Source organism: Sinocyclocheilus rhinocerous, unplaced genomic scaffold (assembly GCF_001515625.1).
Source record: "Sinocyclocheilus rhinocerous isolate Xijiao unplaced genomic scaffold, SAMN03320098_v1.1 scaffold4856, whole genome shotgun sequence".
In the NCBI taxonomy this organism is placed as follows: Eukaryota; Metazoa; Chordata; class Actinopteri; order Cypriniformes; family Cyprinidae; genus Sinocyclocheilus; species Sinocyclocheilus rhinocerous.
Genome location: NW_015649565.1, coordinates 50,517 through 61,827, shown reverse-complemented (window position 1 = coordinate 61,827; position 11,311 = coordinate 50,517). Strand labels below are relative to the sequence as shown.

The 11,311-nt window shown below is 36.5% G+C and overlaps 1 pseudogene; it reads right to left on the bottom strand.

Annotated features, from left to right (window-relative positions):
- Positions 1-11,140, bottom strand: part of LOC107710642 (melanoma inhibitory activity protein 3-like) — a 36,146-nt pseudogene extending 25,006 nt beyond the window's left edge.
- Positions 11,141-11,311: the final 171 nt, after the last annotated feature.

The following is an 11,311-nucleotide window of genomic DNA, read 5'->3' as shown; positions in this document are numbered from 1 at the left end:
AAAAAAAAGTCAGAATTGCGAGATATAAACTCCCAATTGCGAGAAAAAAAAAAGTCAGAATTGCGAGATATAAACTCGCAATTGCGAGAAAAAAAAGTCCGAATTGCGATATATAAACTCGCAATTGCGAGAAAAAAAAGTCCGAATTGCGATATATAAACTCGCAATTGCGAGAAAAAAAAGTCCGAATTGCGATATATAAACTCGCAATTGCGAGAAAAAAAAGTCCGAATTGCGATATATAAACTCGCAATTGCGAGAAAAAAAAGTCCGAATTGCGAGATATAAACTCGCAATTGCGAGAAAAAAAAAGTCAGAATTGCGAGATATAAACTCGCAATTGCAAGAGAAAAAAGTCAGAATTGCGAGTTTATATCTCGCAGTTCTGACTTTATTTCTCAGAATTGAGACTTTTATGTCTCGCAATTTGCGAGTTTATATGACGCAATTCTGACTTTATTTCTCAGAATTGCGAGTTTATATCTCACATGAATGACTTTTTAACTCGCAATTGCGAGTTTACACCACGCAGTTCTGAGAAAAAAAAGTCAGAATTGCGAGTTTGTAACAATTCTGAGAAAGAAAAGTCAGAATTGTGAGATAAAAAGTCGCAATTACCTCTTTTATTTTTTATTCAGTGGCGGAAACGGGCTTCCATAGCTATAGCATCCATTACAGCAATGAAAAAAATCTAAATCAACAACACACAAATTGCACAAAACGTTGTGTGGCTAGAATCTTAAAATATTGTCTTACTCACAATTTCTCCATAAACTCCAAGATATTCTTTGACGAGAAGCACTAAAGCCCAAAGTTCATCTGCAGTCGATGAGCTGGAGGAAACACTGTCGTGGAAATCAGAGACGCTTGGAGACTCCAGTGAACCTGGTGACAGAAAACAACCGCTTTAGCTCAATATATGCAATATTAATTAATCAAACTGAAGGAAAAAGAAAACCACGGACACACCTGAAGATGGATCCACTTCAAAGTGAAAGCCGATGTCCACTGATTTCTCTAAAATAGCATGAGGCCCCTTCTGAATCTCCTCAGCGTCCTCGAACCCTATCTGGGCGTCTTTATTTCTGTTGAAATGGCCCTCCTCGAGACCCACGTCTTTACTGTGAGACAGATCTTTGTTCATATTTAATTCAGAATTCAGAATCACTTCAGATTCGTTCTGCTCCTCATGCATCGCAGGACTCTCGGGTGGTTCGGTCATTTCGACGTTACTGTCCAAACCCTTCACCTCTTCAGAGTCGATTTTTTCATCTGGGAAAATAAGGCGCATAAAATCTTTAATACAACATTAACCCTATAAAGCCTGACATTTGAAATAATCTGACATTTTTGAACTGGAACAGTTTATTGAACCTTTAGACAATATATTAAAGAAAAGTTTGCATATACACTACCGGTCAAAAGTTTGGGATTAGAACGATTTGTAATGTTTTTTACAGGAGTCTCCCCACGTCTTTACTGTGAGACAGATCTTTGTTCATATTTAATTCAGAATTCAGAATCACTTCAGATTCGTTCTGCTCCTCATGCGTCGCAGGACTCTCGGGTGGTTCGGTCATTTCGACGTTACTGTCCAAACCCTTCACCTCTTCAGAGTCGATTTTTTCATCTGGGAAAATAAGGCGCATAAAATCTTTAATAAAACATTAACCCTATAAAGCCTGACATTTGAAATAATCTGACATTTTTTAACTGGAACAGTTTATTGAACCTTTAGACAATATATTAAAGAAAAGTTTGCATATACACTACCGGTCAAAAGTTTGGGATTAGAACGATTTGTAATGTTTTTTACAGGAGTCTCTTCTGCTCATCAAGGCTGCATTTATTTGATCAAAAATACAGGAAAAAATGAAATATTGTGAAATATTATTATGATGTAAAATAACGTTTTTCTATTTTAATATACATTAAAATGTAATTTATTTCTGTGATCAAAGCTGTATTTTCAGCATCATTACTCCAGTGTAAAGTGTCACACGATCTTCAGAAATCATTCTAATATGCTGATTTATTATCAGTGCTGGAAACTGTTGCGCTGCTTAATATTTTTTTGGAACCTGTGATACTTTTTTCAGGATTCAAGAAAAAGAAGAGCATTTATTTAAAATAGAAATCTTTTCTAACAATATACACTACAGCTCAAAAATTTGGGGTCAGTACATTTCAATTTACAAAATTCAGCAAGGATGTGTTAAATTGTTAAGAAGTGATAGCAAAGATTTATATTGTTAGAAAAGATTTATATTTTGAATAAATGCTGTTTTTTGATCAAATAAATGCAGCCTTGATGAGCAGAAGAGACTTCTTTAAAAAACATTACAAGTCTTACTGATCCCAAACTTTTGACCGGTAGTGTATGTTTTTTTGTTGAGTATCATATTTGATGCATCAGGCTTTTATGGCTCATATAGTCTGATATAGTGAGAATATGTAGGAAAAAAACGGAATCTCAATTTTATTTATAGACCCAAAATGAGCAAAAATATGCAATTTGGTTCAGATGCTGATATTTATATGAACAAAAAGTTATGAAATTCTGATGTTTGTAATGTAAATCAGTGAGATCTTTATAACAGTATAGCAGATACTGACATAAAATGATATAAATATCAGTCGTCACTCTATATATCCAATAATATGTCTAAGATGAAATTTAAATGATCAAAACATAATGCAATGATGATTGCCTGATGATCATATTTGAGACTCGCTGATTTTTCTAACTAATTTTTCTAATTTTTAAAACAATGCAAACAGTATCTGATTTTAGGTAAAACCTGAAATGACTCATTGAAACAAGCAAATGCATATAATTAGTATTTTGTCATAACAAAAATAAACACCGGTATTCGGTATGAACCGGTATACCGCCCAGCACTAGTTTGGAAATGCAAGCATTGCTGTTAGTACTGCTAAAATGACCTGTTTCAGATGCAAGATGTTCTTCCTCGACCAATGGTGCGCTGTCACTGGCTGCTGAATATTTCTGTCGTAAAGCGAAAACGATCTCCTGGAAAGCGTCTAAGATGGCAGCCTCGAAGTCATACATTTCCGGTTCCTTCTGCTGTCCGTGTTCCTGAGATGTCCGGTCTCTTTCATTAAATATGTCCTCTGTGGCGTCGAGAATCGAGTTCTCCGCGGCCTCCATGATCTGGTCCAGCGTTCGCTCGATTTCCTCCGTGTCCGTCTGCAGCTCTCTGGCAGACTTCATCTCCAGATCTAGATCAGAAAACAGGGCTTCGATTTTGAACAGGTTCTTACGGGCTAAATACTTCTGCATGCGCTCCATGTCCTCGTCCTTCAGGTGATCGCGTAAGATTGAGAGTCTCAGCACGTTATCGCTGTATTCAGGCTCCTCGGGAGGAAGACGGATTTCATCGTTTTCTTCTTGCTTTGTGGTGTTTGCGCTTTGTTGGGATTCAACCCACTGATCACCTTCAGGTTGTTGGTTTTCTTTGGGTTCTTGTATGCCTTCTGTGAGCTGAGATTAGCACTGGCGAAATCTTCCAACTGAACCATAGCTAAGGTTTATCCAAAAAAGTCGCTAGGTTTGTCAGTATGAATATTCTATGGAAAAAAGCCGCTAAAAGGGTCTGAAGTTGCTAAATCTAGTGCTAAAGTCGCGCTCGTGTGTGTGAGACGCGGGAGCTGATGGCAGGGGGCGGTGGATATTTGTGGCGGTCAATGTGGATATTGTGGATGAGTTCTTCTGTGTCATCACGTTCTATTAGTTCTACAGCTTCAGTTTCGGAACTTTCACGCTTAGTAACACATACAGCTGTTCCCTCACCACAGTGCAACAGTGAAAAGGGACCCCTTTCAAACAGTCGCGTTCCGAACGTTGTTTAAGTGACATAAGTATTGCGGTATTTTAAAAATTCATATCATAACAAAAATAAACACCGGTATTCGGTATGAACCGGTATACCGCCCAGCACTAGTTTGGAAATGCAAGCATTGCTGTTAGTACTGCTAAAATGACCTTTTTCAGATGCAAGATGTTCTTCCTCGACCAATGGTGCGCTGTCACTGGCCGCTGAATATTTCTGTCGTAAAGCGAAAACGATCTCCTGGAAAGCGTCTAAGATGGCAGCCTCGAAGTCATACATTTCCGGTTCCTTCTGCTGTCCGTGTTCCTGAGATGTCCGGTCTCTTTCATTAAATATGTCCTCTGTGGCGTCGAGAATCGAGTTCTCCGCGGCCTCCATGATCTGGTCCAGCGTTCGCTCGATTTCCTCCATGTCCGTCTGCAGCTCTCTCGCAGACTTCATCTCCAGATCTAGATCAGAAAACAGGGCTTCGATTTTGAACAGGTTCTTACGGGCTAAATACTTCTGCATGCGCTCCATGTCCTCGTCCTTCAGGTGATCGCGTAAGATTGAGAGTCTCAGCACGTTATCGCTGTATTCAGGCTCCTCGGGAGGAAGACGGATTTCATCGTTTTCTTCTTGCTTTGTGGTGTTTGCGCTTTGTTGGGATTCAACCCACTGATCACCTTCAGGTTGTTGGTTTTCTTTGGGTTCTTGTATGCCTTCTGTGAGCTGAGATTCAGAAGAAAGAAGAGCATTTTCATCTTCTAAAAACTCTTCGGCATCTTCATCCACATCCTCTTCAGGACTTTGTTGTTCTGATTCCAGTGTGTTTTTCAGTAGATCCACAAGTTCGTTCTTCACTTTATCAATCTGTTCATCCATTTGGGCAAATGGAGGTGCAGTTTCTGGGCTTTCTGTAACAAGTTCCTCCTTTAACTTCTCATCTTCGCCAAACGATTCTCTCACTTTTTCGCTATTCTTCGTAACTGCATCCTGAGGATTGTCTGCAGTGTTTATGTTTGCATTTTCATTCATGCTCATGCTGGCCTTCTGAAGAAGGTCTTCAACGTCTAGCTTCTCCTGATCGTTTTCTTTAGTGATTTCACTTATATTTAATACCGGTGGTGCTTTTGCAGACTCTGTTTCCAATGCTGGTTCAGATGGGACGTCTTGACTCATATCCGAAGCAGTTTTAGCATTTGGAGACAGATGAGAAGATTCTGGGATTTTGAAATCAATGGCTTCATCTGCATTAGCCAGTTCTTCAAAATCGCTTTGTGCATGTGTGACCTCAAGACCAGCTTGTTCTTCAACATCAGCAGCTGAAAGCGATTCTTTGGTGAGCTCCTGAAGCGATTCGTTCTCTTGCGTTTCACCTTCATGCTCTGTTTTGAAAGCATCTTTAAAGGTTGGCCTGTTCTCATCCTCAAGTGTTTTCTCTGGTGTTTGTAGTGGTAAATCTTTATCATTTAGCTCTGTTTTAGCAGGTTCTTCATGTGCTACGTCTAAACTTGCGGTTTGTGTTTCAAGTGGCTCAAAATCAGAGTCACTTTGGTTGTGCAAAAGCTCAGAATAATCAATATCTTGTGCGTCAGGATCTGACGGTTCTGTTTCTACTTCTTCTGAAATGACCTCAGCATCTTGGCTTATTGGAATATCTTCTGTCTCTTCTGTTAGTGCATCTATAAATTCAGACGTTGGTACTGATGAAACATCTGTCTTTGACTGAAAGCCATCAGAATCCTCTTCAGTAGATTTTTGTAATGTCTTGATTTCAGGAGCTTCTACAGATTCTGAATCATCTGCCTTAGATTCAAGAAGCAATGTTGATTCTGAATCGACTGACTTTGATTCATGAAGTGATTCGTTCTACAGATTCTGAATCATCTGCCTTAGATTCAAGAAGCAATGTTGATTCTGAATCGACTGACTTTGATTCATGAAGTGATTCGGAATCTTCTGACTTAGATTCATGAAGTGATTCTGAATTCAAGTGGCTCAAAATCAGAGTCACTTTGGTTGTGCAAAAGCTCAGAATAATCAATATCTTGTGCGTCAGGATCTGACGGTTCTGTTTCTACTTCTTCTGAAATGACCTCAGCATCTTGGCTTATTGGAATATCTTCTGTCTCTTCTGTTAGTGCATCTATAAATTCAGACGTTGGTACTGATGAAACATCTGTCTTTGGCTGAAAGCCATCAGAATCCTCTTCAGTAGATTTTTGTAATGTCTTGATTTCAGGAGTACCGACTTTGATTCATGAAGTGATTCTGAATCTTCTGCCTTAGATTCGAGAAGCAATGTTGATTCTGAATCGACTGTCTTTGATTCATGAAGTGATTCTGAATCTTCTGACTTAGATTCATGAAGTGATTCTGAATCTTCTGCCTTAGATTCAAGAAGCGATGTTGATTCAGAATCGACCGACTTTGATTCATGAAGTGATTCTGAACCTAGTGACTCTGATTCAAGTATCGATGTTGATTCCGAATCTAATGACTCTGATTCAAGAGGCTCCACTGATTCTGTCGTTGTCATTTGAGATGCATCTTCATTCTGAGCTGGTTCTTTTGATTCTTCTGTTGAATTCATCTTCTGACTTAGATTCATGAAGTGATTCTGAATCTTCTGCCTTAGATTCAAGAAGCGATGTTGATTCAGAATCGACCGACTTTGATTCATGAAGTGATTCTGAATCTTCTGCCTTAGATTCAAGAAGCGATGTTGATTCAGAATCGACCGACTCTGATTCATGAAGTGATTCTGAATCTTCTGACTTAGATTCAAGAAGCGATGTTGATTCTGAATCGACTGACTTTGATTCATGAAGTGATTCTGAACCTAGTGACTCTGATTCAAGAATCGATGTTGATTCCGAATCTAATGACTCTGATTCAAGAGGCTCCACTGATTCTGTCGTTGTCATTTGAGATGCATCTTCATTCTGAGCTGGTTCTTTTGATTCTTCTGTTGAATTCTCGTTTTCTAGCAACAATGTGCTGCCTAATAACACATCTATGTCATAGCTTTCAAACTGATCAAGACCAGTCTCAAAGCAAACAAAATCTGTTTCCTGAAAAGGGAAAGAAAGACTCATGTTAACCAAATGTCTCATCAAAAACGACCAGACATAAGTCAATATTAACCACATCAACTCACCTCTGTGGGTACCTCCAATTCTTTTTCAGTATATATATGATTTATATTAAGATATTCCTTTGGGAAATAACCAAAGTGGTTTCCAACCTATGCAAACAGAGGAAGAGAAGAAAAGGTACATTTTTGCGCTACAGTATAAGTACCTTTTAACACAGTTTTCAAAAAACATAAAACCATAAAAAAACAGTAAAAATAAAACAGAACCAAAAGAAAAAATATATAATGCATAAAATAAGAACTAAAATAATATGCACAAAACATGGCAGTCTGCACTTATATTTAAAAATGTAAAAAAAAAATGTAAAAAAAATTAATTTTTTTTATATTCCACTCTCATTAAAAAAAGTATTGAAACAAATAAATAGAGAGGAAAGTTGAATAAACTCTAACACAAAGCACACAAATACTAGGTAAAATACTACATTTTAATTAGTTTAACTATTTATCATATACTCATAGTCAACATTTCCTTCAACTCAAGCTATTTAAATTAATTTGTTTAATTAAGCTTATGGTAATGCACTGAGTTTGGAATTGGATTTAGACCATTTTAAAACCAGAATCAAACATTTACTATCATACTAAACCTCCAATACAGGTAAAGGGCACAGATTTGGAGAAATGTAGCATCGCATAACTTGCTCAGCAATGGATGCTCTGCAGTGAATGGGTGCCGTCAGAATGAGAGTCCAAACAGCTGATAAAAACATCACAATAATCCACAAGTAATCCACAGCACTCCAGTCCATCAGTTAATGTCTTGTGACGCGAAAAGAAACAAATCTATCAAGATGTCTGAACTTGAAACCATTGTTTCCTGCTAAAATACGAGTCCATAATCCATAATAACGCTTCCTCTGGTGAAAAAGACCATTGTGTATTGTCCTTCACTTCAAAATCCACCCACATATTTGTTTAAAACTGTTCTGGACTGTTTTGGCTTGTAAACGGTGCTTGATCTGTGCAGATTTCTTTCTTGATTCAGACCAGACCACTTTTTCACTGGAGGAAGTGTTATTATGGATTATGGATATTTTAGCTGGAAGCAATGGTTTGAAAACGCCGTAATAATGAATTTATTTATTTTGTCTTCTCAAGATTTTTTAAGGATTATTGTGATGTTTTTATCAGGTGTTTGGACTCTCATTCTGACGGCACCCATTCACTGCAGAGCATCCATTGCTGAGCAAGTGATGCAATGCTACATTTCTCCAAATCTGTTCTGATGAAGAAACAAACTCATCTACATCTTGGATGCTCTGAGGGTGAGCATATTTCAGCAAATTTTCATTTTTGTGTGAACTATTCCTTTAACACATTTCTCAGCTGTTGAAGATTCATGCATGATCTGTCGCCCAACTAAATAAATACATGTAGACTGTTTGCGATGATAATAATAATAATACTAATCAAATACTCCGCATGGCAACTGAGTACATCATCAGCAACACCCATAACAACCAAACAATCAATCAATCAATCATTAACAGTTTACTTACACTACCAGCCCACACGTCTGATCTCTGCCCTGAGAGTTTATAATATACATATATCGTCTCTCCTTTCTTAAAAGAGAGAAACCGGCAGTCCGGCCCCGTGAAATCCTTGGCGGCCTTCCCTCTGCCGAGAAGCACTAAAGAGACACAAAAAAACACGTTAGGATAAAAACTACTCACTTCATGTTCGATTATGAAAGCTTACCATGTACATTCACTTGAAGTTAAGAACAAAACACTTTTCTGCATGAAAGTTGCATGAAAAATGTTAGATTTTTGCTTGCAATGTGGATTTTTAACTTAGAATCGAATGCAATATGGCATAAAAAACATTGTGATTAATTCATTCTAATTTGCATCAAAAATAAAGCATATTAAAGGGACAATGCAACAAATCATAATGGTCCAAAATGGGAATTTATGTCTTAAGCAAAATATATCCTTAATTTCTTACTAATTATTTTGAACTACAACATGATCTGGATATTTATGGACAGTTTTTGTGAGATTCAACCAATCAGGTTGCATTAAGAAATTTTGTGCGTTGAATGTTTTGCAACTGTGTGATGAAACAGTACTGCATGCATTTTTTTACCATTTAATGATAACATAAATTCACAATTTCTGATGAAAGTGGTGCTACAAGTAAAAATGAAAATTATATTTTATTGCAAATACATAATCTAAGGAAAGAGGGATTGGGAATGATTATATTATTTACTGTATAAGTTTAGTAATTTTAACAGGAAAAAATATATTAAAATGCTAGTTAATAAAATTGTTAACTAAATTAAGTTGCCTTACCATAAAAAATAAAAATATTTTATATTTTAAAAGACAATATATCTGATGTTTTTAAAGTTTTTTTTATTTTTAAACGTTAGTTTTACAGTAAAGTTCGAGTAAGAACACCTACAAGTTGTTTTAATACCTAACAATAAAATTATTACAGTGCTGTTTTGAAAAAGAAGCAATTTCTTTTGTGAATTAATAAATCATGCATCAGAGAGTTATATATATATAGTTCGATTATGAAAGCTTACCATGTACATTCACTTGAAGTTAAGAACAAAACACTTTTCTGCATGAAAGTTGCATGAAAAATGTTAGATTTTTGCTTGCAATGTGGATTTTTAACTTAGAATCGAATGCAATATGGCATAAAAAACATTGTGATTAATTCATTCTAATTTGCATCAAAAATAAAGCATATTAAAGGGACAATGCAACAAATCATAATGGTCCAAAATGGGAATTTATGTCTTAAGCAAAATATATCCTTAATTTCTTACTAATTATTTTGAACTACAACATGATCTGGATATTTATGGACAGTTTTTGTGAGATTCAACCAATCAGGTTGCATTAAGAAATTTTGTGCGTTGAATGTTTTGCAACTGTGTGATGAAACAGTACTGCATGCATTTTTTTACCATTTAATGATAACATAAATTCACAATTTCTGATGAAAGTGGTGCTACAAGTAAAAATGAAAATTATATTTTATTGCAAATACATAATCTAAGGAAAGAGGGATTGGGAATGATTATATTATTTACTGTATAAGTTTAGTAATTTTAACAGGAAAAAATATATTAAAATGCTAGTTAATAAAATTGTTAACTAAATTAAGTTGCCTTACCATAAAAAATAAAAATATTTTATATTTTAAAAGACAATATATCTGATGTTTTTAAAGTTTTTTTTATTTTTAAACGTTAGTTTTACAGTAAAGTTCGAGTAAGAACACCTACAAGTTGTTTTAATACCTAACAATAAAATTATTAGTGCTGTTTTGAAAAAGAAGCAATTTCTTTTGTGAATTAATAATTCATGCATCAGAGAGTTATATATATATATATTTTTTTTTTATATAGTTTTATGTATGTTTTTTGTCAACAACAGTTCAACCCAATTCATCTCAAACGTGAACAATCGAATCACGTTTCGCAGGCTGTTTGTAATAACGACCTTCCCAATCAAGCAATTGGTCAGTTTTACATGGCGATATGCAACCAGGCCTTATATTTAATGTTATTAAGGGTTTCAGCATGTGATAGTACCATATTAAAAGCATATAACATGCATCGACTGGGTCAAAGAACCATATTGAGTGTGCAGTGCGATCATGTTGTTAGCTCGACTGGCTAAACTGAGCTCAGTGTCAACAGACAGGATCTTCAAGGACGCCGCTGCTCAATATCAGCCCTCTACGCAGCATAAAACCCCGCTTCTCATTAAATTCATTTATTGTTACATTTGTTACAAAGTTCCAGTATCCCGCGGCAGCGGCGATGCGGCCTTTATGACGTCAGCAGCATCCTGATACAAAGTTCCAGAGATACTCACTGCTGCATTCATCATCGGCGCATCGCTTCAGGTCCGAGAAGCGCCGGTCTGCACTGCTCTGAGGGAAACACGCGTACAGACCGAGCATAAAAACATAATAAAAACAGGGATTCGGTGCAGCCATGCTGGCAGCTGTTGATCGCAGAGCCGCTGCCGACACGTCAGCAGATCCGAGCTGCTTCTGCGAGGAGGAGAAAAGCCCGGAGTCACGTTACAGCGCGCTTAAAGAGACCGCAGCAGCACAACAACACGCCACGCAAGCGCAGAGCTACAGGATCACGCACAATAAAGGCTTTTTAGAATGTTTCTTACGTTTTACTATATTATTTTTCATTTATTAGTGTGTTTTTTAATCAGGTACATTGTTGCGTAATTTGATCATAAATAATGTTTGGAACAAGAAACAACTGTAAACTTTCTTCAATAAGATAACTCAAAAAGCGATAGATAGATAGATAGACAGACAGATA